Source organism: Hakea prostrata, chromosome 10, assembly GCF_041222555.1.
Source record: "Hakea prostrata isolate BN-2017 chromosome 10, UWA_Hpros_2, whole genome shotgun sequence".
Taxonomy (NCBI): Eukaryota; Viridiplantae; Streptophyta; class Magnoliopsida; order Proteales; family Proteaceae; genus Hakea; species Hakea prostrata.
The window spans coordinates 29,239,779-29,246,298 of NC_142609.1; the positions used below are offsets into that span (position 1 = coordinate 29,239,779).

The 6,520-nt window shown below is 36.7% G+C and overlaps 1 pseudogene; it reads left to right on the forward strand.

Annotated features, from left to right (window-relative positions):
* Positions 1–709: 709 nt before the first annotated feature.
* LOC149002431 (putative ribose-5-phosphate isomerase 2 pseudogene) lies at positions 710–4,812 on the forward strand (annotated as a pseudogene).
* Positions 4,813–6,520: the final 1,708 nt, after the last annotated feature.

Below are 6,520 nucleotides of genomic sequence, written 5' to 3' on the forward strand. Positions count from 1 at the left end.
TAATTACTTTCTTTTTTTCTTTCTTATTTTCTTTCTTATTTTCTTATTTTATAATTTTAAAGTTAAATTTTACATCACGAATCTTGAAAAATATGAATCTTTATCATTCTACCAACATTGCATAGGCTCACACAATATGTGCGGTGGTGTTAATGCCAGCCTGAGGGGGAAGTGATCCAGACCTATTATTTGGCACCTCCCAATATTTAATCTTGCATAATAATTTGCAAATAATTTTTATTTTCAATGGACAAATGAAATGTGTAAACTCAACATCAAGATAGAAGAACGAATAAAAATAATTATCATCAGTTGAAAATTCGTTTTCAGGTTATTAATTGATTAATTATATATCAATTGACTGATTATTGTTGCATTAACCACAAAAGAAGAAAAATAAAAAAAGTAATTCAAAATTTTTTATTTATTTTTTCCTTTTTAAATTCTTCCGTCAAAGAAAATTCGGATCTTGGGTAACTACCTTGCGTTAATATAATCGAACCGCACGAGTCCGGCCCGGCAGGGGCGAACAATATGCTCCCTCCGATGGTTTTGAACCGCATCATACGAGGTGGGGCCATACGAATCTACATAATTTTTTATTTTCGGTTTTATAATATTTAGGTGGACCCACCCACCCTCTATTTACACGTAAGAAAAGTGAAAAAAAAAAGAGAAAAAGAACGATATAATGCTTGTTCGTGATCGTTTCCGAGAAAATTGATGGATATGGTTGCCTTTTTATTAGTGGCAGAATCCCAAAGCCAGGGAATTCTCAGCTTTTTGCAGAGACGAAATTACTCCGAAAGCTCCTCCATCCATTGCGTTTGAACTTTGAAATCTCTTATAAGGATACAGAGAATTCAACAACAACCCTAATTCAAAGAATGAAGCCCCACGCATGAGTTCTCTGTGAAAAAACGTGACGACGAATTTCTTTCTTTCGAAAATTTTTCTTTATTGAAAGTTTAGAAATCGAGTGAAAGCAGTGGTCCAGATCTTCCGTGCCCTTTTTTTCCAGTCTGCATTCCTTCCTGTCCTCATCTATAAAGCTCTGCAATACCTTTACCGTATCTGTGCGTTACTTGTTTGTTGTTATTCCCAAACCAGAAGGATGCCATATCTCGTCTTGCTCCTGGTCTGAACCCTTGAACGTCTAGCCTTTTCTATTCAGAAAATTTCCCTATTTAACTATGGCGATCGCTTATCCGCGTTTTGTTTGCTCTGAGAAATCTACCATTGAGGAAGGTATCATGACTCCATCTTCATCGGCTACGGCTGCTTCATTGACTCCTTCTCCACCTCCACCTCCAGTCTTTCTGACCCAAGAAGAGTTGAAGCAGATCGCTGCATATAAAGCTGTTGAGTTCGTTGAGTCAGGTATGGTGTTGGGGCTTGGTACCGGCTCTACGGCCAAGTATGCTGTTCAGAGGATAGGGGAGCTTTTGCACCAGGGGAAGCTCAAGAACATTATCGGAATACCCACTTCGAAGATGACCCATGAACAGGCGTTGTCTTTGGGAATTCCTCTTTCGGATCTTGATGAACACCCAGTTGTTGATCTAGCGATTGATGGTGCCGATGAGGTTGATCCTTACCTTAATCTTGTTAAGGGCCGAGGTGGGTCTCTTCTCAGGGAGAAAATGATCGAAGGGGCTTGCAAGAAATTTGTGGTTATTGTTGACGAATCGAAGCTGGTTCCTTATTTGGGTGGCAGTCGCCTTGCCATGCCCGTGGAAATTGTCCCGTTCTGTTGGAAGTTCACGGCCGACCGGTTGCAGAAGCTTTTTGAAGACTCTGGTTGTGTTGCAACGCTAAGAAGATGCAAAGATAATAATGAGCCGTTCGTGACTGATAATGCGAATTATATTGTGGACTTATATTTTGAGAAGGATATTGGGGATCTAAATGCTGCTAGCGATACGATTTTGCGATTTCCTGGAGTTGTTGAGCATGGGATGTTTCTCAACATGGCCACCACTCTCATTGTTGCTGGTGAGCTTGGAGTTACAGTGAAGAACAAGTAGGCTTGAAAGATTATTATTTGCAATTTAGTTTTACTAATCATGCTATAGATAGTGGCTAACTTATGTATTGTTGGCACATTTATCATTTTTGGTTGCTGTTGATCCTAGAAAATTGTTGTTATAGCCAAAGCTATTGTACATGAGGATATCCTTCTCCGTTACCAATTTATATAAGTTTGGGGCCATTGTCCTGAGAATTTCAATCTGGTTTTGAGTCTTGAGTCTCTTGACACCTCATTTGTGTCTTTTCTTTGAACCACCTCAAATTATGCTTATGGCATCATTGGATGTTCTTATGGTATCATGCATGTTCATATTTTCTTGTATTATTTTTGTTCTTATGTTCTTATGGTTGAGTTGTATTAAAAGGAATAATGTAAAGTACATCACATATCTAGTCTTACTATACTTTCTTACAATAGAGACATTGCTTAGACAAGAAATAAATTACTACATCTGTATTTGGGCATTCACGCTGCATCCCTTTCCATTTCCATTTGCAGTACTGCTGGTCATACTTTAATGGGGTTACGATTTGTTGCCTTGCAACAGTAGTTGTCAGGAGATTCAACTACTTGTATCTCCCTGTTACAGGAGAGATTTTCCATTCAATGAAGTTCAGAAAATGGTTTTAGAACTCCACCTCTGCATTTCAAATCATGGTATTTTCCTTTTCTGAAAAGAGATCAACACTGCAATGGAGTTGCCTTAACTATCTAACCATTCCAAACCAGCCAGAATTGCACAATTTAATATATACTTATATCTAATTTAGATGAAATATAATGAGATTTTTTTCTATGACTATCCTTGTGATTGATATATTTTATCTTCCCAACCCAGTTTATCATCATAATTGTTTTCTGACTAACTGATATTGAAAATCAACTTCAACTAGTACAGCTTACCATATTCATCACATTGAATACTTGTTTTATGCTTATTCAACCCCCTCCCTTTGATTTGGTTTTGGGGGAGTGGGGTTGAATGGTCTTAGCTGATAATAGCAGTATAGTCTCAAGTTACTTGCTTTCTTATTTATTTTATTTATTTTTCAAATTTTTTCCTTTAGGTTTGGTTAACAGTCATCTTAATATGAACTCACACTACAGAGCTTCATTAGTTGGCATCATATTAAAGAATATTATTGGGTAATGTACCTTATAATAATCTATTTAAATGTGAAAACACTTAGTTGAGTTTAATGTACCTAACAAGAATCCTTATGTTCATGCTTTGTATTCAACACCAAAAAAAAAAGAGAATTTGTTATGACAACGATAGCTTGACTGCATTTAAAGGATTAAGATTGGAAAGATTTATGCATCATCACTTTGCCTTTGATTTTCTTAAATATCTTTGTTTAGGATGTGTTAAACTTCAATCCTTACCTGTTTCGCCATTGGAGGTTTGACCACCTTTACTTTTAGAACAAAACAGTGTTATTAGTCACACATGATACTCAGTGAAGCAAGATCTTTGTGTACCAGTTATTTTTAAAATTTTGAATTGCATGCAGACCGAATGGGCTGTTAGAGACTGCTGATCTTTGAACTAGAGTAGTTTCAGAAGATCTTTGAGATAAGCGCACTTTCATCCACCTTCCCCTTCCCAAATATTCTGAAAATGGCCATGTGATTTCTTGCAAATAAGTGGCCTTTTTGCTAGTTTATTCCTGATGAAGCAGACTTTTGGGTTTCCCAAACCTACTCTAACTGCTGCATGAATTCTATAATAGAGGAGGAAGATCAAACTGTCATGGAGTTTTCTCTGATTTCTTTTATGAAAAATATCTTCCTTACATGCTTTGTTACAGATTTAAATGCGCATCAGGTTGCCGCAATGTGCTCAAGATCAACCTCTTATAACCATTTGAAATAGTATAATCTTGTAATTTGAAGGGATTCTATTCTAGATGTTGCCTACATTTTCATTAAAATTCAGAGACTCCTTTACTGATCCTACAGAGTTAGAAGGTTCCTCAAAGGTTTTTGTGGCTGTCAAGTTCTTTTCATTATAGGTTTAGAGGGTTAGAAGGATCCTCAAGATTACCATTTCTTCTATCTCCTAAAGTGATCTTACTAGCTTATTTCAGGAGGTGGGTAGTTGACTTTTAGGGTGTACAATGTAATACTCTTCTGTAGGTGTGAAAAGGAAATATGCGAGAAAACAAACTCATTGTTCCTTACCTTGTTTGGCTTTTAGTTTTTTAGAAATTCATGTTTAAATGACTGTTAAAATGAACAATGTGTGGCTGTGGCTGTGGCTCATTTTAGTTTGTTACCATATGAATTTTCCAGACTGCAGTCCAGATTAATTACCTTCTGCCAATCTTAAGGATTGGTAATATTTATCTTTGGTATGAAAGTTACCAGCAGAGTTCTCCAACTTAACAACTGAAAAATGCTTCCCGGGTAATTTTCATTTGATGTTTGAGTTTAAAAGGCTTGAGAAGGAGAATTGGTATAGATATGGTAGATTAGGAAAGATCAATGATTTGACAATGAAACAACCATTCAGAAGTATCTAGACGAAGTCGGAACCCGACAAGTGAACCTCTGTAATTTCTCTTTTTAGTCTGTGTTTAGTTCATGTTTGTCCCTCTGGTAATTCAATTCAGTCTGTTTAATACTCTTTGAATATGAGTTCTTAAACTGATGGGAATGATTTGTTTGAAACATGGAATGGTTGCAATCTTCAGTAGTGTCTTTTGCCAGGTATAAATGAATCACTACAATTTTCCTTCTTCAGTTAGGAATTTCATGAGTCTAGTGGTGGTGTCATAGAGGGGTAATTTCATCCCTTTGCAGATTGTGTTCTTTTTCACTTTCAAATAAATGTAGAAAGGGTTTTCTATTTGATGAAAACTGTCAAATTCTATATTTTCATGAGAAAGCTGCAAGTTGAAAGCTTAATTTCACATGGTTGAGCTAACTTGTTAAACTTCTCTTTCCAATCGATTGTGCCTTGATGCTGCAAAAACTGCTGGTAGAGAACATCTTGAAGACCACAATTTTTTTTTGATGGAACAATGAAATTCATTAGAAGCAAAGAAAATGAGAATCACCCTAAAGCCAGATTATCCAAGTACAAATGTTTGTCCTTCATCTTGTTACAAAACATTTCTGGGCGTCCAACTTATCCTGCCTGTTCCTGGCATAACCCAAATTGGCAAATCCGGCCTTTGCCCCTTGTCTTGGCGGTCTGGTTCCTTCAATTTAGTCCAACTTCTGACAAGCCCTTTCCCCTCTTTCCATCCATTCATTGACCATCTTGCTTCCTGCGTGCTGTGTGTTTTGGTGCCTTTGGCCTGGTGCAGACACCCTCCTTTTGTAGTCACCATTATCCACTTCCATTCCTGCTTTCTTTCACTTCTTTGTCTTGCAATAATCGAAGTGTCACTTTTTAATTAAATCTCAATTAAGAAAACTAGAATCTATGTCCTCATTCTGTATTCATCTTGACTGCAATCTTCTAGGTAGAATCCTCCTTTTGGAGGTGTGCAGTGAAGCTCATTCAACCAGAAAATAATGGTATCAAGGGTCTTACCTGGTTCAATCCTTTTCCTGTTAAAAAAAACTGCTTTTCTCATTTTCCTAATGTAATAGAAAGAAACTGAAAAGACAGAAAATACCCAAAATACTGGCTTCTTTCCCACTTCAACCAAAGACACAGGTTAATAAAGAGGTCTAACATGGTTTCAACACTGGTTTTCAGTCCTTAAAGCTGAAGGTCCTGCAACATGGATTATGCTTGGCAAAAGTACAAGACAGCAAGCAATGCCACAAAGTTTCTTCCCAAAAAACCACAAGTATAGCAAGATCCATTTGACTTGTTCCATTTTTGAGTAATGGTGTTGACTAACAATCCATTATTAAGAACTCTCCACAAGAAGGTTTAATACTTGGGATGCATTTTCCAATCTTTGAATACTTCCCAGAATCTCATTTCATTTACATTCAATTCTTCCAAATGAGTCATCCACAAGGTTAATGTTTAAGATTTCAGAAGCAAAGTATTGGAGGAAGAATTGAGCAAAGTTTACTTACATCGCATCCAATTGCTGTTTCACTTCCTCAACCAAAGTTAAAGTATCTGATCTCATTAGGGAAGGTGGAAGGATGTGAGAGAAAATAGAGGGAATCCAAGGATCTTCCCCCAAAAAGTTAGAAGTTCCTTTACCCAAAATTTTGAGGGAAATTTTTTAGGGGACATAACCTTAGACAATACTAACCCAGATTCTTGATCCACTTTTTTTTTTTCCCAGACTTTAGGGTCAAACAGGGAAGAGGAAGGGAAATATTTTCTTTTGAAGAGTTAAAGCCCAAATAAAAGAGTTAGTCATTTATTAACCTCTAAGCCAACTTTTGGAGGAGAGCCAAATCGTGAGTTTGGGCATCCCTTAACCCCCCCCCACCAAAAAAAAAAAAAGCACTCTAGTTTAAAAAGCTGTTTTTTCATTATGGAGGTTTCTTAGATTGTGGTGTACTTCC